General features: G+C 48.0%; 1 protein-coding gene across 1 annotated transcript in view; it reads right to left on the bottom strand.

The window, feature by feature from the left end:
- LOC146184282 (GDP-fucose protein O-fucosyltransferase 1-like) overlaps positions 1 to 23,538 on the bottom strand; it is a 137,259-nt gene that overhangs the window by 42,251 nt on the left and 71,470 nt on the right. The gene's annotated exons all lie outside the window — the stretch shown is intronic.

Raw genomic sequence — 23,538 nt, 5'->3', positions numbered from 1 at the left:
GTGGCCAGAAGAAGGCTGACTCGGATGGCAGCAGGGAGAGGAGACCGTATGTGGGGCCGCGTCAGTAGGTAGCAATGGGCAGCGGGAGAGGGCGTCAGCGTCGAGGTGTTTTCGCCCAGATTTATAAGTGATGGTGAAGGTGTATTCTTGAAGACGTAGTACCCAGCGACCCAGTCGACCCGATAAGTTCTTCAGCGATGACAGCCAACAGAGTGCGTGATGGTCTGTGACAATGGTGAAGTGGCGGCCATACAAATAAGGTCGAAATTTTTGAACCGACCAAACAACAGCGAGGCACTCTTGCTCGGTAATAGTATAATTACGCTCAGCTGCAGTAAGCGTACGACTGGCGTATGCGACAACTTGCTCTTCAGACACTGCGTTGCGTTGCAAGAGAACCGCGCCAATACCGTGGCCACTGGCGTCTGTGTGAAGTATGGTGGGCGCGTCAGCGTCAAAATGGCGAAGCACAGGGGTGGAAGTGAGTGCCTGCTTGAGAGCTTTGAAGGCGTCTTCACATTCAGTGGACCAGGTGTAAACCACTTGGGAAGACACGAGCTTGTGTAGCGGGGCAGCAATTGTTGCAAAGTTCCGAATAAAACGGCGGAAGTAGGAGGCTAAGCCAAGGAAGCTGCGAAGATCTTTCTGACGTTGGGGCCGAGGAAAATTAACGACAGCCGTAATTTTTTCGGGATCAGGCTGGATTCCTGCCTTACTGACGACATGGCCGAGTACTTTGATGGTCTTACTGGCAAAGTGGCACTTCTTGGTATTCAGCTGAAGCCCCGCCTGGGCAAGGGACGTGAGGACATCAGTGAGACGCTGCAAGTGCTGAGTGAAGTTTGACGAGAAGACAATGATGTCGTCGAGATAACATAGGCATGTTTTCCATTTCATGCCGCGAAGCACGGTATCAATCATGCGCTCAAAGGTGGCCGGCGCATTGCAGAGTCCGAAAGGCATCACGTTAAATTCGTAGAGACCGTCGGGGGTAGAAAAGGCAGTCTTGTCCTTGTCTGCATCGTGCATAGGAATTTGCCAGTATCCCGAGCGGAGATCGAGACTGGAGAAATACTCAGCGCCTTGAAGACAGTCTAATGCGTCATCAATACGAGGCAAAGGGTAAACATCCTTGCGCGTGATCTTGTTAAGTGCCCGGTAATCCACGCAGAAGCGGACTGAGCCATCTTTTTTGCGAACGAGGACCACAGGTGAGGACCAAGAGCTCGTGGATGGTCGGATGACATTTCGAGCAAGCATGTCAGCAACTTGCTCCTCAATGATTTTGCGTTCTGCTGCTGAAACGCGATACGGCCTTCGTCGAACAATAGCAGAGCCGTCCGTCTCTATGCGATGAGAGGTGACGGAGGTCTTCCCCAACGCTGAGGCGCACACATCAAAAGACTCTCGGTGCCGCAGGAGGACGTCTAGCAGAGCTGTGGACTGCTCGGATGTAAGGTCAGGGCTGATGGCGGCTGCGAGCGCAGAGGATGTCGGAAATTGAGGCTTGGCAGGAGGCGGTGGTGCGCTGGAAAGTGTGTTGAGGGGAACGGGATCGCAGTCAAAAATAAACCCAACTGTGGCTCCTCTGGGCAGTAAGAACGGCTGGAGAGTTGTATTAAGGGCCGCAACGACCGCGCAACCGCGGGTGAAGGAGGTGAGGCACGAGGCAAGAGCTAGGCCGTCGGAGGTCCACCGAGGAGCGGGCATAACGAAGGCTTCGCCATCGAGAGGGTAGTCCAATGCCACGATGATCAGCTGCTCGCGTCCTGGGGGCAAAACGAAATCAACTGCTGCGAACACGTGTGGTGGTGAACAATCAGAAGTCGGTAATGTATCGGGGTCCGCAAGATGAATAAGGCGCTCACGGCAAGAGATGAGGGCGGACGCCGACGATAAGAAATCCCACCCCAATATCATGAGATGAACGCACGTGGGGAGCACAATAAATTCGATATGATGCCGCTGGTTATCGATGAGGACACGTGCTGTGCATTGGCCGGTGGGTTTCATAAGAGTTCCATTAGCTCCACGAAGTGGCGGACCGATGTATGGCGTTATAACTTTGCGCAGATGAGAACACAGAGAGAAATGCATGACGGAATAAGCGGCGCCGGTGTCGATGAGGGCCTCAACGTACAATCCTTCAACAATCACTACTAACATATTCGACGGTCGCCCAGGAGGAATTGTAGATTTCGAACTCGAAGCAGCTTTCCCTCCAAAAACTGCTTCGGTTAGTTTTCCGTTATAGGTTGGAAGGGTTGCGAGGCAGGACGAAGCGGTGACGTGCGGCGAAAAGGCGAAGGGGATCGGCGTCGGGAAGGACGCGAGGGCCGTGAAACATTGGTGGAATTCGGAGGAGAGGAAGAACGCCGGTAAAAGTCTGAGTAGGGCAGTGCAGAATCATCAGGCTGGCGCACGCGGGCACGTTCAAAGGGAGCATAACCCCGTTGCTCGTCTTGTTGGCGGCGGCGACAGACACGGGCAATGTGGCCACGTATCCCACAATAGTAGCACACAGGGCGGGAGGGGCGCCAGGCTGTAACAGGACGATGCACTGTAGGATATGGCGCCATTGCCGCGACGTGACCGCACACGGGTGCCGAACAAGTCGGGGAAGGCGGAGTGGGTTGCCGTGAAGTAATCTCGGCATAGGTTGGCAAGGAATGTTGGGGGGCGTTGGGAGGCGGCGAGGGAGGTTGGGAGGCAATGGGAGGTGGGGCAGGTGCCACAGTGCAGTTGAAATTCGTCAGTTCATCTTTGATGATGCTGCGCAAATTCACCGTTGCTGGCGGAAGAGTTGGAGATACTGCAGAGGGGTTGGTGAGGCCGTAGAGCTCCTCCCGGATCATGGTGCGGATTAGGGACCGCAAATTTCCATCTATGAGGGAGCCACCATCACTGGGGTCTTGCACGAGGCGGCAGGACTGTAGCTGGTCCAGACGTTGACATGTGGATGTGATGTCAGATACGGACGACGGGTTTTTAAACACGAAGGCATTGATAGCAGCAGTGTTGATGCCCTTAATTAAGTGGCGAACACGCTCAGATTCAGGCATAGCAGCGTCGACACGGCGACAAAGGGCCAGAACGTCCTCGATGTACGACGTATAGGACTCGCCGGGCTGCTGGAGACGAGCTTCAAGTTTTTTCTTTGCCTGCTCTGAGCGACCAGCCGGAGTGCCGAAAATTTTCTTTAGCTGGTCCGTGAATGTAGGCCAGTCAGCGATGTCATCCTCGTGATTGAGGAACCAGGTTTTGGCGACGTCAGCCAAGTAGAAGACGACGTTTAGCAGTTTATGAGCGTCATCCCAGCGGTTAAATGCACTGACCCTGTTGTAGTTGTCGAGCCAGTCGTCGACATCTTCACCGCGAAGGCCAGCAAAGATTTGGGGATCGCGCTGGCGGCTGGTGACAGTCCAGGCAGGGGCAGCCGCAGTAGGAGGAGACGCCGGGGGTGAGCGAGCACCGTTGCCCTCATCCATAGCACAGGACCGTGGACGCAAGCGAAGGCCTGAACGGAGCTCCAGGGAGAACGGTAGGCGGGTCTAAAGCGAGAGGTGGGGAATACGAATCGCACCTCCGCCACTTGTGAGACAGCACTTGCACAAAACGTCTGTTCTATTCCAGAGCCAGCTGGCACACAGCGCGCGACGCTCCGAGCAGCAGTCAGCGATGATGATGATAATGATGATGGATCTATACAGATGAAAGAGGTGAAAGTTCACGCGTTGCGCTCACAATATATATATATGAAGAAAGATGCAAGGGGTATATAACAAGACGAACATATGCTCCAAAACAATACATTATTATGTTCAGTATAATATCGAATCTAGCAAAAAGCTCCTCTGATCAAGACCGAAAGATCATGTACTTACGCATGTTTTGGTGAACTTCGGCACGAAGAATCTGTACAAGCGGCTGCAATCATCAGCTGCATATATGGGCTGTTCTTTTCAAACGCTGACTGCACCAGGAGGTTGAGACAGATTGAATTTGCGCGAAATAAAAGCGGACGATAAGATTAGGCAGTACGCATCGCGCCCACACGGAGGCTGGCCGTCGACTGAGTGACGCCGCGGCCGCGCATCTTAGCTCGCGCGGGATGTGTTTTCCCGCCATTTGGACATGTGACCTCAAGAAGGGAGGAGGGGGGGAGAGAAGCTGCAAAAAGCAGCGAGAATCTCCCTGTGTGCGGTGCATGCAATTCCTTTTTTTTTTTTTTTTTTTTCGCGCTATCTCTCTCTGCTTCGGCATTCCTGTCGCCCCCCGCGGTAGGGTGCCTCGATGCCTTTCGCCTCCCCGTGGTTCTTTCCGCTTTGCCGCAAGGAAAAGAGATGGGCCGATGGGGGGCAGCGGGTCCCGCGCAGCGAGAAGCAGTTTTCTTTCTTTTTCACGTACTCCCCCATCCCCCCCCCCCCCCCCTCCCTCGTCGTTCATGAAGCGTCGAGGTAGTTTCTTTTCTTTTCTTTTTTCTACGGCTTCTGTAGAACCCCCGTCTTGATACCAGCGGCTGTAGTTCTTTGCATGAAAAAAATATGGCTTGGAGTGAATGTATGTAATGTTCTTTTAACCGAATATCTTCCACATAAACCAAGTGTGGGGCAGTAGAACACCTGCAGCTTCATTTAGCCAAAATAGCAAGACCTGGCTACGTATATAGTGTTCAGTAACTTTATCGGAACCGTCTTGGAAACTTTTCCAAGACGGTTAAGTTGCAGAACACTGTATATTATGAGTGCTTTTGCAGAGATTACATAGTCCATGCGGATTTATACTTCCCAAAGCAGTACGTGGGTTATTTAGAGTCCCTCGGGCTGTCATATTAATCGCAAACCACATTTCCGTTTTCGCGTTTGGTTTCCATCATAATGCGGCTTCTGCAGCTCGACTAAAGCCCGTGACTTCGAGCTCAAGCTGGTAAATAACGATTGAATCACATAGTAACTGCTGCAAGTTTCTGACAAAAATATATTTTGTCCATTTGTTCTAGGGATGCATGAAAATCAGTAGAAGGTCGCAGGGCGAAGTGCACCGGATCCGGATGAAAGCTCATAAAAGCTCACCGCCTCTTTTCTTGACCCCGTACGAAATGTAAACTCACGGAGGCTGCGAAACGAATTTAAGGGCGTTTAGGATTGATAGGTTTCGATGGCACTGGCAAAAGTAATTGACGGTTAACATATAAACCTTAAAGGCACGTGATCTCTTCGGTTTACCGTGGGTTTGCTTAGAGTTATGTTATAGGTTAACTTTATGATGAGGTTGTTTAAATTCAGAGGTTACCATTTAACCATAAAAAAAAAATGGACAATTACATTCGTAGGTTCATAGCAGTTACCGCGCAAATCTTAGGCACTTAATACTAAGTATGCTTCAAACAGACAATCAGCGCCTACCAGTTCACAAATTCAAGCATAAGTTCATGACAACTCGCGATCAACCACAGAGTGTACCATACCCGCCGCGGCTCAATTAGCGCGCGGTTAAAGCGTTATTTCAAAATATGTATAAATAACAGTTAATTTCATCCTGTTGCGCAATGTATATTTCTATCAGCAGGCTCAAATGATATAGTGTCAATATATATCATGCACGCGGTATAACTCAATGTTGCATAAAAATAGCTGTTTCAATGATACGAATTTTCCACTTTTCTCCTGCTAAGCCGACTGCCTCATGGAATGTAGAGGGGAAACCTGCGGTATTGCAGGAGACTTTACTTTGATATGGACAATGTTATTTAATGATATATTATAGCAGCAGTGAATACGCGGCTGGGGAAAAGGGGATTCGAGGAACTTTATATATATTCTGGCATTTCATACCATATTTCTGCGTGTGAGGCTGACGTTGAAGAATTTAACAATGTAGACCGCCACTGGTGCAGGAACCGATCGATCCTCGTCATGTTGCGCGGGATTCTCAAAACGCAATCCCTTTGAATTTTCTCAAAAGAACCAAATGTTACTTTTTGCACAATGCTTGTGTTCGCAGGAAGTTACGTTCGACAGGCGAATCGTCCGGGCGATCGGCTCTTTGCGTGCCTTTCATTTTTATTTGAAAACTATCAGGACCACATTTGTGTTCTGGATAAACACAGTCGGCCTCGGCATATTGATATATAAGGACTAAAGCTTTCCTAATCCCCGTGTTTTAACTGAGGCGGGCAAATATTTGTGCCAAGCTGTTCCATTTATCCTCATGTCGGCAATATACCCGAGTTTCGTCTATCGAGAGTGCAGCATATATATGCGAAGCGTTACAGCTCATTTGGTCCAAAAGCCACCTCGCTAACCCGGTTTTCGCTTGAGTATCGTCGAGTTTTGTCTGAAATATTCGGAATGTGGTAGTAAATATGCAGATGCGGTCCAGGTTCCCACCGGGATCTGTGACAGATGCTGCGCCTTTACTTTCCTATAACCAATTTGCAATTAACTGCGGTTGTCCACCGAAATAGAGAGATAGAGAGAAGAATGAGAAGGCGTTGTATCCCGTCAAACGTTAAGGGGAAGCTTGAGCGTCCCCCTAATTTTTATTTCCTTCTTTCAATTATTATTAACTATTCCATCGTACCACTGTGTAAGGTCGTGGAACAATTTACTCTGTGCGACTGCAGACGTGCGTAAGTGCGTGCGTGCGTACGTGCATGAGTCACAATAGTCACACTAGGGATAGATATTAACTCAATAATCTCGGACATCTTGTTCATCCTAAAGTTATAGCTAATTAACGTATGCGCGATACTTCTGATAAAGCCTAGTGCACACAGGTGCCAACTTTCCCACATCTGTGTTCCTTGATTGTTTATTGATCCAGCCTCCCAATGATACGACCCTGCATGGCTTAGCACGTGTTTTCTTGTGTATTCCTCTTGCAAAGTCAATCTACTTTGATTATATTTTCACTATAGCTAGGTGGTGGCGCCTATTTGGGTTCCGCCTTGTCTTCATTATGCCCTTTGTTGTGCGCTATTGGGTATCCGAGTTAGTGGATCACATAGGTTACGTTGGGCGGCCTTAACTTTTATACTGGCTTGGAAGTAGAAGGCAGATGTTTGTAGTGCATGGTCAGGGGAAGCAGGCGCACGTGTTCGCATAGTTAGAGGAGATGTTCGTAGACGGAGCATGGATAGCCATAGCAGTATCTAATCTCTGCGAAGCGCTCTGCTATTCTGCGCCCCTACACATATGTGCCAAAGGTATGCGAAGTGGGAGACGCCTGTTGCACCCAATCTCCCGCATGCTGTAAGAGACTTTCGGTGGCGCACTGAGTGTGGCGTATTCGATCCCCACCAAATTAAACAGGCTTTACAGCTGGCATATTGATCTGCACTGTATCAACTTTGGTCAGGTCGAGTCTCACACACGTGTCCTTAAGGACTGTGTCGCAGCTTGGACATTCCGCTGCCTAGCGCCGTGAGCTTTTTCGTCGCACAGTGGAAGGCCGCGCGAAGCGTTCGAACAACGTGTAGTGAAGTCCGTGGGATTGATCATTTGGCAGAATAGGAACGCGGTCGATCGTATTCTTTCGGTGACCCCGTTGTCTACTGTTCCCCATGCTAGTGCGTCTCACCTAGATATAGCCATCTGTTAGCTCTTGGAGAGCAAAGCTTTATCCGGAGGTTGTTGACGCGGCACATCAAACTCAGGAAGGTCACTTGTACATCGAAGTGATTTGAACTCGGTTCTTGTCTTGAAAGACGCAAGCCTGCGGCTCACGCGTATATGTGTGAGCACAAAGGATCGAGCAATCGACTGTCTGGAAATTTGTTAGGTGGTCAGAGCTCCCGAGGGAGTTCTGTTGCAGCTGCGCATTATTGATATACAACGTGTGACCAGAAACTCACTGCATTATATATTTCTTGCCGCTACCTTATATGTTCGGTACTGTTTGCTGTTTTACTGAAACATTATTTATTGTCCCAGTGTGCTTTGCTATTTCCATGTTTATCAATAAGATTTCTTTGGTTCCCTGCTAAGTAAATGGTTGAAGTTCACGCCTATGACGTCATGATCGTTTCTACTCTCTTATCCCGGTACTTTTCAAGCAGAAGTCTTAAGTTTCTGGACCTATGCAGCATTCCTTCCACATGCAGGGCTATTCTACAAGCGATCTCTCGGCTTAGTACGTACGACAGATAATTCGCTTTAATCCCTTCCGATACATGTTCACGCCTTAAAACTAAAAGTTCTCCATATTATTAGTCTGAAGCCACAACAAAAACCCGAAATTGCGGCAGCTGCTTCAGGAAAGAATTCTTTTCAATTAGCTTCTTTTATTGCGCGTACCTCGTGTAGCTCTCAATAAATATTATTAATTTTCAATCACTCTGTATAACATAGGGGTCTCAAACTCATATTGATATGCAGGATGCGTTGAGAAAATATGTCTCTCGCGGACCAGGAGTGGACAGTAACAAGCAAGAAAATATAGAAGCCATAATTCAAAACAATCTGTAAAACAAAAGCGAAATACTAATAAAATAAATAAAAATCAACTGTATCGTTCCTATGAAACCCCACTCCCATTATTGAGCAAAAAGAAAAAAGGAAAAAACAAACAAACAGAAAAACAGAAAAAGCGGAGCATCTTCGATTTTTTTTTGTCCAAACGCGCCGGAGGAGCGCGTTACTTCAGGATGGCTTGGCGGAGTTACTGAAAGGATACAGCGGTTGAAAACTATTACAGTCACTTGTCCTGACAATATATAAATGCGAATGAAAAAGAGGTCTGGTTGTCCAGCGCCTAGTTATTGAAGGTAACAAAGTTGACTGTCTTGTAATTTTAACTAATAACGCGCAACTTTGGAAAACGCGCTCTCATTTCCAACATTTCGTTCGCACGTACAGCGTCCTCGCGCGCTCGAGATCGTCGCTTGGTCGCGCTCTACACTTCTGCAACGAACTTGAAAGCACGCACGCACCCACGAGCACAAGCTGCCGAGTCTTCCAAGAACTGTTGACAAGAAGCGGGGGAGGAGAGGGGGTTAGTTTCCGGTGTAGAATCGGACCGCTCGCTGCGAAAATGCGCCCCTCCGACTTCCGAAAAAAAAAAAAATGAAAAGAGCCGCCCGTCCCACCCCGGCAGGTCGTAAAAGAGGATGAATGGGCCACACGCAAAGAAACAAAACCAAATGACAAGGACGCTGGCCTGTTTTCTTGCGGCTCTTAGCTTTACCAGACTGTTTTGAGAAAAACAGTATGCGATTAATAACCTGGACAATAATCATTTTCCTTCGTTTTTTTTTCTTCATGTATTTGATCGTAAGACAACTTTGTTCGAAAAGAGCTCCTTCAAAAATAGTATACAAATACCACAAAACTGCATGTTCTCTTCAAAGTCGGCGTGTATACATTTCTTCTCTCGCCCAGTCAGGAACGCTCGCCACCAACTTTCGAGCTGCGGGGGTGACACAGTTGCCCCGCCCTTCCCATTTTCCCCCTCTTTTCCGCCCTTCCTTCGAAACGTCCGAGCGTGAGGTCGGTTTTGTTTCGTCCGAGTCTCCCTCCGTGTACGCATTTCTCTTCTCCTGCTGCGAAGTAGTGTTTTTAGAATTTGTCTCTGCTTGCCTGCTGGAGCGTTCGCCGCGGCCAAGGCTTGCCAGTGCCCTACGCATAATTTCTGCCCCCCCGTGTGCTTTTTCTCTTCTGTCCGCTTCTTTTATTTTACACAATAGCCTTCTCCTCCCTTACAATGCGAAGTTGCGTCTACTCAAGTGCCCAGCTGCCATATAGCGAATTTCAGTGAGTGATACGGGCTAAATGGGGTGTACGGGAGCTTGTGCGCCAAAAATATAACTGATGTTACATCACCTACAGCTGCGCTTCGTAATAAGCAAACAGTATAATGTATAATGACATGATCTACACATGAAATCGCGGTCACCTTGTGGCGTGCTGTTTATCAGAACTCGGTAAATAATTTTACTAACAGCTATAAGGTTCACTAAAAATGTGAGCGACAAGTTAAACAAACAATAGCATTAATTAATGTAACAAAACATTTACAATAAATAGCATGTATCATTTTGTTCCATACTAAGCGCAAATTACATAACATCGCGAAAAACCAAAGCCGAGTAACAGGCAAATTTAAAAAAAAAAAGTAGCAGTCATGCTCTTCATAACCTTTTTTCAATGTACCGCCTCAACAGTCGGGCCAACGCATTGCCGCACTCTTGCCATTAACCTGGCGCCGTGCCCGGCATTTAGTCCGGCCAAAAAGTCGGGCCAAAGCCCGCTGCGAACTACTTGCCGAAATGGCTAGCGGCTACCTCCGGGCCGACCGCTTGCCGTGGTTTACTAGCCGACTAAGTAGGCTCCCGACCATTTTCCGAACGTCGGCCACACGTAAATGGTCGGCCAAGGATGCTTGGGATGACACCACTGCTTTTTGTACACCTGATTCTGCTTAGCTATTTCTGTGGAGGGAAAGAGGCCTCCTCTCTTCCGCGGATTCTCCGTGTTGTTGTGCAAGCAGTTCGCTCCTCGTGTGACCGAAATGCCTGCTTTCAGATAGCGTCCTGTACCTTTTTCTGCCTTGTGCCAAACACACGCATACACCAAGTGTGTGTTGTAAACAAACTAAAAAGCAACGAAAGCAACGAAACTCGTACTAGGCCGGGAAGATATTCCATTCGGTGGGCTACAGTGTTCTAGAAGGCTGTAGCCGGAACGTTGTTAGCCGGGGCGCACCTCTGCCTGCGCACACGAAAACTTTGGGTGGCGGCGCTTCGTTTGAAGACTGACTCGGCGTTGCTGGGAGGCGACAGATAAAACACAAAGAAAGCAAGTGTGCGTCGGGCTTTGCCCCCTGTGGTATAATGCGCCGACGACAGACTATACTCCCTTCACAGCGAGGGCAGCTGTCAATGGAAAGCTGCTTGCAAAAAAAAAAAAAAAAAAAAATCTTCTGCGAGGCGGGCAGACCACGCACGCTGGTCCACGGCCGGGCTCAAACAGCGGCTGTGGCTGGTCTTATCAGATCTCCCCGAGGCGGCGGGTGGTGGGTGCATGTGGCAGCAGTGCTCTCAGAAGGGTACACGCACGTCCACGCGCACCGTTCGTTCCTTTACCGCTCTCTCTGTCCAAAGGGTCTTCCTTCAGTTCAATCCCCCACAAAAAAGGAAGAAAAAAACAGCGATCGGCAGGAACGGGAAGGCCCTTCAGTTTGTGTTGCTGTGTGCTTTCGATCAGACCACTCAAGTTGTTGATGCTTATGTTAAAAACAACACTTTGGTACGCTGTTGCAAATTATATATGCTCAAGGACGTCTGAGTACAATGTGCGCGAATAAGTTTCTATTGCGGCAGTGCCCTCGGATATTTTCGGCAAATGCGCGGTCCAAGTAAAAAGTTTGTTCATGCAGGTTCGAGGTAAGTTTCATTATTTTGCGGCTCTTGCCTTCTCAGTGTGGGCAATCCGGTTCTCGGCTTTTGCATATGCGGGTACGTATTGTCCGGAATTAAGAAGATCAGCTAGGAGATGTGGGCTTAGGCGAACTGATACAGAGTGCCGATTCCGGCAAGTTGGCGCGTATGTGTTGCTTTTCTGTCCCCGTTCTAAGTGCTGCTTTTTTTTCATAAGCGAATCTAGATTTAAGCACACAATCCAGGAAGCATAATCAAACCTTACGCACGAAATGCTGGCCTGTTCACTTTGCACGTCGTACTGCTCTAGTTAAGCGCTGTCTCGTTCTGTTCTCGTATAACTAAAAAAAAAAAAATTTAGCACTACTGAGGCGGCGTTCGCGAAAATCAGAAGCGCAACAGAGTAACGTGTTTTACTTAGCTTTTTCTGTTTTGTACCTGGAGGAAGTCGGGATGCGATCGGGGCACATCATCGGTGACACCTGCGGCGCCGTGTCCAAACAACAGCATTTTTACACGACGTCTCTCAAATAACCTGTCGCGCACGGCCCCAGACTTGCATATGTTATATGGCCCCATCCCCCCCACTCGGCGATGTGAACAAGGGTCAGGACCCATTGACCCCCTCAAAATTTATGCTTCAGTGTGATAGCGTTTTCCTGTTACTTGAATTACTTTGTTCTGTTGCCAATATGCCGTATATGCCTCATGCTTTCTCCGTCTGCGACTGGCACGCGCGCGCACACACACACACACACACACACACACACACACACACACACACACACACACACACACACACACACACACACACACACACACACACACACACACACACACACAATATATATATATATATATGCAAACACGCATACACACACATACTCAGTCACCGTGTCCCAGCAGCGCGCGAGGAGCAAGGCTCCCCTGCGCGCACGCAGTGACAAAGGATGCGCGCCGCAAGCACGCAAGGGCGTGCTGTGATCTCTCTCTCGTGGTGACCAAAGGGTTCCTTTGAGAGAGAGTGGGCAACCACCGCAAGGTGCGCCTGTCGCGGATCGTTGGATCACGATCGGCAGGCTCGAGCTGCGCTCTCAGGTACGACCCGGAGCGGACGAACTCGAGTACACACTGGTCTGCACGGTCAAAGGCCGGCAGACAAGAACAGTAGCGTACGCACCTTGCGATGTCTCGGAGGGGTCTCTCCTGGGCCCCGCTCGGAGGGTCGCGCGAGCGCGGCCGTCGGAGCGGTGCCGTGTTCCCGCCAAAAGGCGCCAATGAGAACAGCCACTGGGACGCCAGGGCGGAGCTGTGGCCGAGCGACAGTGACAAGTCGTCCGGCCATCTCTCCGCCGCCTCAGGCGGGAGAAAGGAAAAGAGGAGAACAACAGGGAAGCGGGAGGCTGCCGCGCAAAGGGCAGCCGCAGCAAGCCCGAATCCCACAAGTATTAGCTCCGAGAAATTCGGATTGCTAAATAATCAACTCGGCTTGACACCGCCGAAAGTAGACGCAGAGAAGAATAGATTGAGCCTACTTCGACTCTATAACGTTGACATAGATCGAAAATAATGAGAGCTGGAATATTAAAACTGCTGAACAGAGGTTGAGGGTGAGGGCCAGAGGGGGGCCAGGAAAATTTTGAAAGTGAGGATGAGGGTGAGGGAGGACCGCTGATTGGAAAATGAGGGCGAGGGAGGAAAGGCCAAAATAAGGGCATTTGCCCATCCCTGGCCGCGACCGGACGCTGCAACCTCTCTCCTCCACCCTTACCCTCCACCTCCGTCTTTTCTTTCTCCGCGACGCTCACGAACCTCGGGCCCTTAGTAAAGCTGTTGCTAGTGGCCCGAGTTTCCATAGCAACAGCGATATGCCGTTGCTAATAGCCCGTCTTAGCTAACCCTAAATTTTGACGTCACTTCCGCCACATTTTGTTTCTTTCCTCCATGGCCTCTCTTCTATATCCCGAGATGTGATCTCGTGATTAGTAGCGGCTATGTTTCTCTGGATAAAAGTCGTGACTTTGGATTTTTCGCCCCTATCAATACCTAGAAACATGCACCCAGACTACAACAAAGAACGCAGAGAACACAGAGCCAAAGCCATCGCTAAAAGAATGAAACGCAAAGCAGTCGATGAAGTTGCTTATGTAGACGCATCATGCGGACAACACGGAGCAGCTGTCTCGGCAATAGTAAATGGAGAAGGTGCACCTAAAATTGCGGCCTCAACACGCACCCGTGACATTAGTACAGCTGAAGAGGTCGCTATAGCGCTGGCATGCACTGGTACACAGGCCAAAACTATAATCAGCGACAGCAAAACGGCTATCTGGAATTTTGCAAAAGGACGGATCTCAGAGGAGGCCAAAAAGATTCTTCTCACAAATCCCATTACTAGAACCATATCCATCATATGGATACCAGCACACGAGTCTGTCCCTGGCAACGAAGCTGCACACCTGCTGGCCCGAGATCTCTACCACCCGGCAGCGGTAGAACAGCCCGAATGCAAGGGAATTAAAGATTGCGCTATCACATACAATGAGATCACAGAATCTTACAAACTAGATCGAAAAGTATACCCTTCCCCAGATCGGTCTCTCACTAGCAATGAAGCACGCATCTGGAGGCGATTACAAGCCGATAACTACATCTGCCCTGTCTGGGTTTTCTTATCACAGACCGGGGAGGCAGAAGACTCTAAATGTAAACATTGCGGCCAAAAAGGCACGCTAGATCATATAATATGGCAATGCGCCGATTCCCCAGGCGCCGGCATTAACATTGATAGTAGAGAAGCCTGGGAGGTTTGGCTGCGAAGCGGAGATCCCACCATTCAGCGGCACGCGACCCGCCTGGCGGCTGAGGCCGTGAGGAGTGCTTGTAACCTCACCTGACCTCAGCCTGTGGGGCCCTCCTGACCCGCTCCCTGGCCTGCGTGCCGGGGGCGGGAGATGAAGGGCTCCTTTTCGGTGGAAATAAAGTTTTCATTCATTCATTCATTCATTCATTCATTCATTCATTCATTCATTCATTCCATGGCCTCTCGCCTCTCCTAAACTGTTTCCTTCCTCCATGTTATACATCATGGATATAAAATCCCGCGTAACTCGTCCCTTGAAAATGTATTATTGGTTCTTGTTTGCGACGACATTTGTGTTGTTTTGTGAAAAGTGGTCGCGTTTGTGACGGTTTACGCTTCATTTTGATTTTGACATGCTCCAAGTGCACTAGGGACTTTCATACCAAAGTTCAGGCGTCGGCGTCGCTGAAGATCCTCAAGAAATCGTGATCAGTTGACGAACGTGTCGCCGACGCTTCTGAGAAACGGAAGCACGTTGGCACTGCAGTGTGTTTATATATTGCTACAGGTAATGATTTCAACAACTTCGCTATTATTCAGCGTGAATGGAAAGGCGCCTCGCTCGTCATGCGAGCCTCCGGTCGTCGTGCTTGTATCCGCTATTTGTTAGGGAGCAGCTGTAGAACTTTTTTTTTTTTTTTCCAGTCTACAGTATGTTTTCGTTGCCGAGGATAATATGAAGCTATTCGTGGCGGAAAGGTCATTACGATTATTTTTTTTTTTTTTTATGTGGTTTTTGATGAGATATGGCTTGCGCAAGATTCACTAAACTAGTGCAACAATTCTTCCGTGATTGATGGCGCGCCGCTTGCATTGCTCGGTGTCATTTTCAGCACGCAGGTGTCTGTCGTTTGCCTGTTATGTCGCTACGCCGACTGTCTGTGCCGTGCGCGTATGCATTTGCTTTCCCGAGTGCGAGCGTGATAAGCGATACCTCCGAAAAGCCTGCGTGCTGAGTCGCCTCTTTCGCTTGTGTATTTACGTCTACGTTATCGGATACCATAAACTCGTTCTCTAGCGATATATCTAGGCCCTCGGGAATTTTCGCTCCTGCAGGTAGTCTGTGACCGAGAAGCTTGTTAGTATAAATAGCGTATTCTGTCGTATTCACACGATGCTCGGCCCGTCTGGCTCGTGTCTACCTTACGACGAAGTACCAAGGTCAATTGAAGTACACTTCCAACCTAGTTAAAGATGTAAAAAAAAAAAAAAAAAAAAAAGCGAGAATGAAATTATTCATGTAGTGTTTCCATATTTTCAATATATTGCTTGCAGACCAAGAACAGAACAAAACACGTAAAATGTACTTTTGGTGCAAAAACTGAATTGAGTAGATTTTAGCAGGGTTGGGGGCTTTATGCGGCGGGTTACCTATTTTTGACTTGGCAACACTGGCGCAGCGTACAGCTCGTGCACCGTGACGAAGCTGCCTGCACGGGCTGCGCGTGTCCACATTCCATCTCCCTGTCACAAAGACGAACGATGACGGCAGCGGTGGAAGCCATTTTGGAGATGACCGAAATACAGGATTATACGGCCGGTGAATTCGAAAAGACCCTTTCTCAGGTGAAGCTGCTCTCGTGGCTCATCCCGGATGACGAGCAGAGGCACGAATGGCTACTTGCTACCTCTCAAAAAGCCTTCTCGGAGCGGCACCTATGCTGGACGTCGTCGTCGCGTTTGTGGTCACCGATCCAGAGAAGAACCGCTACGACTTCCAGGTGCAATGCACGATCGCGTTGCAGTCTACTATATGGTTCAACTTGTCGCACAAGTACCGGCAAGTGGGACACGCGGAGTGAGAGAGAAAAGTAAGCAGGGACATGGCAGTGGTTGATGTGCAGTTCCACGGAGGCCTTTCCTCTGGCCACTCACCCGGTCGACCGAGCAGTCGATCTCCTGTCCGTCTCCTTTGGCACACGCGGGCGGATGGACAGATTCATGGAAGATCAGATGTTCTCGGGGCGGCTGGTGAAAGATCACATCGACTCACCTGGATGCTACCTTCCAGCGTGGCCATGCGGTCCCTGCACGTCGACCTCCACGTCAACCATCGTCATGTAGTGATTTGCGGTGCCGAGAGGCGGGCGTTTGAAGCTTCCTCACGGTTGTGCTGGGCTCGTCATTCTGCGCCCTGCACAGGTCCATTTTGAAAACCGAGTGCATGCGCCAGTTTAATGCAGAGTTTATCATATTCGCCTGTCGCTCAGATATACGTAACGAATAAAATACGTAGTATTACCTCTCCAACCTCCACTTGTTCTTTTTAATTAATGAGGAGACGGCTTCACATAGTACCAATTCAGTCACATAGCTCAAACGCGCTAGCACAGCGCTCCTGTTACGCACCTCCTGGCAATAACCTTCGGACAGCCCAGACTTCCGTTAATTTGAAGCTGGCGAAGAGTCACCGGGTGACGAAACGAAATGGGGAAAAAGCATATACATTAAATGAGAGACGCCGGCCATACGCTGTGCTAACATGGCTTTGAAGCGTTCCCCAGTATGGCGCTCACAATTTCTTACGGAGTTATCGCACTGCGTAAACAAATAAACATGCAACCGGTGAATTGGATAAAAAACTGGCTGTGGTTTAGCTTCGGTCAAAGTTCTTAGGACGTTGGCTTCGGTTAAACGTAGAAGCGATAGGTGAAGCATGGGGACGCAGAAGCGGCGGTTAACAGCATCTGCATGTGCCGTCCGTCGCTCACGCCTTGCAGCATTGTCGCGGCGGCGTTTCGCAAAGCGCTCCTCATGTTGTTCCGGCGTTTCCGCCCCAGTTTTGGCTTTACGACATTCTCTTATCCTCCGCAAACTAAAGTGTTCGATCCCGACCGCTGGCGGCTGCGTTTCGATGGAGTTGAAACGGAGTGGCCTCCGTGTGCTGTGCGATGTCAGTGCATTATAAAGATCCCCGGGTGGTCGAAATTACTCTGTAGCCCTCCACTACAGCGTTTCTTTCTCTACCTCTGCTTTCAGTCCTACCTCCCTCCCTTCCATTACGGCGCGGTTTAGGTGTCCACAGAAACAAGTTAACATACTGCACCTTTCCTTTTCTGTAAGGCTGAGGCTAAAGGTACGTCGGACGGACCCGATCAATGGTCTTAAAAGGTACGTCCGACGGACCCGGTGCGTTTTTCTTCGGGATACGACGGACGGATCCGGGAAATATTTTTCAGAGGTACGGCGGACGGACCCGATCGGTAGGGTTCTTCCGACGGACCCAACGCATTTTTCTCCGATATGGGCCTTGGGATCCGTCGGGAAAGCCGGACGGATCCGAGATCCCCAGATGTGGTTGTAGCAACAACATGGTAGCCATATGTAGCCAAATCGAAGTTTGTATGAGGTGTACGTGCGAATACTACATGCGTGAAATTACAAAGAGTAGTACAGTGGCAAGAATAGTGCCTAGAATGGGTGATATACTACGTGATGGCATGATGATAGGTTTACGTGAGTTGGACCGCGGCAGGGTGGCAAGCACGACCAGAGCGCAAGCGCATGTAATCGCAGTGTTGACGGCCAGCCCGCGGCCCGCTCATTTGGTCCTCGTTATCATGTGGATTAACGTCTACGACGGTCGTTATGTAGTTATGTAGTTTTGATTCTTCAAAGTTTGATCACTTTCATCTGTGATGAGATGCGTCACGTAACGCATCGCTTTCTGCTCGCATTGAAGTTTGGTGCTGCAAGTTCCACGTAGTACATATACAAGCGGCGCTGAAAAACCTAGGTGCCGCCGGCGTGTCTCTAGCCCAAGCATCCAGTCATTCGTGTTTGTTGGAGGTGTGGTTTGTGCTTACCGTGAGATGCTGTGATGTACGGATTACGTCCTACTAGAGTGGCTGTGTGAGACTACGAAGAGTGCTGTGATGAGTGCGCCAATGTCCGGACGGACATCAGTGTGTCCGTTTATGATCGGCGATGTTGCACGTGCATGTCAGTGTTTATTAGGTGCAGTGGTAATTTATTTACACGCGCTGTGCAAGAATCAGACGAAAATAAGTCATCGGCAATTTGTTAGCCTGCACTACAGAGCTCAAAACTCGGAAAATGGGAATGCACATGATGCAGTTTTCGCATGTTGGAGTGGACCGAAAAATAAGTGCCCAGCCCACACCGCCGGGATGCGCATTACTACAGGTGAAATGGTTCAGGTTTCTGTAAAATAGCTGCCTGGCACAGCACCTTCCTAAATGTTCAGGCTTTGTACTATTGTTGAAGGCCACTTTATCATTAATAAAGGAACGAATATGCTTTATGTGTTAATGACTAGTGCTTTTTCAACATATGTTCATTTTTTTTTTCGTTTTTCCTTAGTTTCCTTTGTTTTTCATGCTAGACAAAACCAAATAGTACACTTTTAAACTTGTCAGTCCAAAGCTGAACATGAATATCTGCCATGCATGTGACAGCTTTATTGCTAGAAAGGTTGACGTGTATAGCATATGTACGTAGACGCTGCGACATCTTAGTGGCACGTTCGGCTACTTGCCCCAAGGTCGTGATGTTTAATGCCAGTGATGGCAGTCGCACTTTGGTGCAGGTGAAATGCAAATGCTTCTGTTTCCTGCAAGATGTCAACGCAAAGTACAAAGCCCGGGCAGTCAAATTAGTCTGGAGCTCTCCACTACGGTATTTTTCATAGCTACATATGTCACTTTAGGATGTGAAACTCTACATGCCACAGGTAGGCTGCATTGTTTTTTAGATTTTGTTACCTCTCATCTATGTTTTGCAACATTTGGCTAATTTTAGTTCTCAAACAGTTGTTGAAGATGAAACCGAAGCAGTTCTTGGCATGGTTTCCTGCTTGGATTAATTTGCTAATTGCAGTTCTTTGAAACTTGCATCAATGCTGGACAGTTCAAATAGCAGGCAGTTGAATTACAGAAATGATGTGGATCGTGCATTTCAGTTCTGACAAATGGAAAGTAACGGTCCCCTCCTTGCATGCATAGGTGCCCTTAGACAAATACATACTCGGGTGTGTGATTGTGACGCATATCAAGGGTCAACAGAAGGCCATGTGGAGCCAGTGTGATATTCTTCATGAAGGCTAAAGTAAAATTGTACAACAGCTGTTGTACCATGCAGAAAAAAATTGATCATTTAGTGTATGATTAACTGACCTTGAATAGCATCTTACTCAGAGTATGATGTGATATATATCTGGTTTAGCATCCCAAAATAACTACGGCTGTGAGGAACACGATAGTTGAGGGCTCCGGTATAATTTCGACCACCTGGGGTTCTTTCACATGCACTGACACCGCACGGTGCATGACGGCCTATTGTTTCGCCTCTATTGAAATGCTCCTGCTCTGGCTGGAACCAAATCTGCATCTTTGGGTTCAGCAGCCAAGCACTCTTACTGAGCCAGCACAACGGGGCCAAGTATCAAAATGCATGCCATTACATTCCCTTCTAGCCTGTGGTTTTCTTCACAGAACTAATGTATACAAGGAAAAGTAAATAGCAAGAAAACACTAGTTTTATTGCACATTATATTCACATTTCAGCAAATATTCTCTAGAAAAAAAATTCTCATAATGTTTGCATGGAAACCATGAACATCTTACAAAAACAAAACAATGCACTTACTCCACTCCAATTATTAATGGGCAAGGTTGCATCTATGCTACTACACTGCACTTATCACAAAACCACAAGCCCCATCTGCTTCGGCCAATCACTTGATGAAACTAACGGAGACAGATGTCGCACACCACAGACTGGTCGTCTCGCAACATATGTCTGCATATGTTGCATTTCAATTTCATGCCTTTCCACTTAGCTTCAACTGTTGCCAGCATTACTAGTCACCCATCTTTTCTGAAATTCCTTTTTACGCTGTTGGGATCAGCATCCTTGTTAACGATGGTCTCTAGAATTTTCGATGCTATCATTTTCACATCTTCCTCATCTGGAAGAATGAAGGAAATGACAAGCTTTGAGCAGAAAAAAAATTAGGGAGACTCCTAATCTCCACCTGTAAGGGTATGGTGTGCCAGCGTTAATGGTTTTTGTGTGCAGATCCCACTGTGGATTCCCGTTAATTTACATGCCCTTTGCTACAAACATAATTACTAATTCCTTAATTCATGTCTCTGTTATCTCAGATATACTCGTTAGCATACAGTCGTAGGCTGCCTTGTAAGGTGATAGACAACCTGGCATAGACCTCTGTAAGCCTCAACCTTTCTTAATTGGAGCTGAAACATCCCAGAACATATTTCAAATATAACTTTGTAAGCTTGACTTAACAGTTCCTGCCATGTCGTGTGGCCTTGTGAGATTTGGCTCGTGGCACTTTTGGCTTGTGCACAGGGGTCATCTGTTAAATACTGGTTAACATGCATGAAAAATACATTTTCACACAAACTGGTGGCAAATGGTCAAGTGGTGCACTGCAGATTCTGAAATGTATACCCATATGCATGCAAGGATCGCATCATCACATAACATGATCAAGAGTTTTATCAGTACCTGTAGTTACATAGCATTTCAATGCCCATTAAAGGACCACCTCAGACAATGGTTGTTGTTACCACAAGACCTGTTCTAACAGTGTACTGACACCATTCCACTGAGCGATGGACATATGCATACCCTAGATAGCTCATGATTGTGGATCTCATTTATTTATATGACTTCGAAGGATTAAAAGGTGATAAAAAGAAATAACCAGGTTACCTTGACACAATGCTAAATTACAGAGGGTGAATATGCTGCATGAAGATACCAAGAAGCTTGTACAAAGAAAAGTGAAAGTGAAATGGCAGGATTTTTGAAACATTGAAATAAACTACAAACTAAACTTGTCAAACCTGTCATTAAGGAATGGAAATCATGCAGTAATCAAAAACACAACATGGAGGCCATTTTAGGTCATCTTCACAAAACACATACCCACACCTCACACACAGCTTCATACTTATGAACGAGGACAAACCAATATGCAAGGAGTGTGGAGATGAACTAACAATAAACCATATCTTACACGTGCGCCAGAGTCGAGAAAATAAGAGGAAACGTTTTGTACAATTTTGCAACAGATCCCTTTCCATCCCAGCATGATCCTAGGAGAGACGTGCAAATTTCCTGCATTTTTGGTTTCCTAAAATGTTCCTAAACAAGCTACATCCTAAAAAACATTTTAGTCATTACACACAAAATAAATACATTAAACCTTGTTCTTGGTGCATGGCAGCATTAGTCGCTTATGCACCATAAAAATCAACACAATGCTGTAAGGTATACCTTAGTTAGCTATGTTATATGAGACAAGCTTTCGGTCTGGTGTGGTCCTTATTCACGTGAAAGCGCTGTCATGAGGGTCTATGTCCCAGCGATCGGAAAGTGACCTATTCCAATACTTTTACAAACTGAAGGCGATTCTACAGATTTCTAAAGACTGGAGTGCTCAACTGTTTTATCAACGTCCGCCTGCTTTGACAGCCTGGAGTGAAACTGTTGAAGAGAATACATTTTTGAGCATTTAACGCATTTCTGAAGGCGTTGCTTTCAATTACGGGGCCCACAAAAAGCAGCTGAATGTCAAACGCCGCCTAGGTAGGCTTTCTAGCAAGACAGCGGTGTAGCCTGGAAAATCGCTCCGCCGGTCCATCGCTGGCGTCGCTGACTTGACAGGCGAACTGTTCAAACTTATAGCTACTGACCACACCTGAAACACTGAATTGCGCATGATCAAGGCAGAATTTCTCTAACACTGAGCACTGGTAGCTATCGATTTCGCGCCCAATATTGTGAAAATCTGTCCTCTCTTCGATCATTGATACGTCCACGGTTGAACATTTATGCGCCTCGGGGTAGGCCAGCCTGTGGAACATGGATGCGTGGTTGTAGCAACGATCACTTGCATGGCGCACTCTGCAAAATTCCAAGAGTCAGCTTCGGCAACGAAATGTGCAGCGCACATTTTCTACCGCGTACCTAAGTCCGGCGATGCATGCATATCGATCCCGATCGTTTCAAAGCTGCGCGGCCGTTCAGTCGGGTCAGGCTAACTTCGAGCATGCGGGGGTTTAAACTACATGTACGCAAAATTCAACGACAAGAAAAAGATGCAGGCTAAGCACTTTAGTCTAGCCTTCCCCTAAATACCAAAGACCATTGCTGTTCACAGGGAATTCGGATCATTCGCGCTTCCGGCTTTCCGGTTGTGCACTCTTGCGGTGCGGTGCAGTAGGTCTTCGCCTCGACGAGTCGATGTGCAGCTCGCCGCAGTAGCAGCGCAGGCCTCTAGTAGATTCGGCATGTCTTCTGCCACGGCTCTAAGGTAGAATTTAAACGAATAATTTAGCTAGAAACATCCTTTTTCCTCGGTCTGCTAAGAGGAACGAGCATAATGCCATTTCACATGCATACTTTGGACTGCCGAATGTTCTGCACGGCGAGGTGTGTGTGTGTTGTGCCGGCGCTAGATCTTCAAAGGTCGATGCAGGACCTAAGACAGTGTAAATGCTAGGAATAGCTCGCTCGCATTACGGGCAAATCGAGGTGATAGTTTAGTGCGAAGCGAAAGCTGCTCGTGAATGTGCGTATCGCGATGCCAGCTGGTGGAGCTGGTGCAGTACGTAGCATCGCCTGCAGCTATATGCATGACAGCGATACTTGCCGCACACAACCCTAAGTGAAGACCGTGATATATGTTAGAACGGATGCACTCTTCGTAGCACCTCATCGAGAGTCGCGGCTAGCTGATATCATAGAGGATAAGATTCATTCACGCGTAGCACGCGGAATGTGGCCGCGTTCGACGTGCATATAGCCATGAGCCTGTATATCGACGTCCGCCGTATCTTTACGAGAATCGAATGGATACGTCGGACGTACCTTTAGACACTTCGTTTCTGTAAACGAATATTTAAGGAAAGTTATGAAATAAGCGCGCTTTGAAATGGCTGTCTCACAGCTTTCACTTATAGGTTCAAGCCATATGCCTAAAAGCCCACAATTTTTTCTGTTCGATGTTTCTTCTGCATACCTTTCCATTTTTGAACAAGCTCGTTTATTGGGACGCTTTTTGCTTAACTTGCCGTCTTCGTTGTTTCGCTGTGTGAGAAAGAAATGTTAGACATCAGACATACCTCTCGTGTGTATTTCGCCATTCGCAGCGACGTGCTGCGTACGACTCGAAACAACATCACTCTCTGCGCGTCCTCAACCTTTCATCCACCGCCTGTCCCCTCTCAACCTTCACTGGCAGACCATGTACGCTTTGTGTTCCCTACATCTCGGCTCCGTGCAACTCGCCACATCGTAAAATATG

Source organism: Amblyomma maculatum, chromosome 7 (genome assembly GCF_055883805.1).
Source record: "Amblyomma maculatum isolate TAMU_Amacu chromosome 7, ASM5588380v1, whole genome shotgun sequence".
In the NCBI taxonomy this organism is placed as follows: Eukaryota; Metazoa; Arthropoda; class Arachnida; order Ixodida; family Ixodidae; genus Amblyomma; species Amblyomma maculatum.
This window is presented reverse-complemented; position numbering and strand designations above follow the sequence as displayed.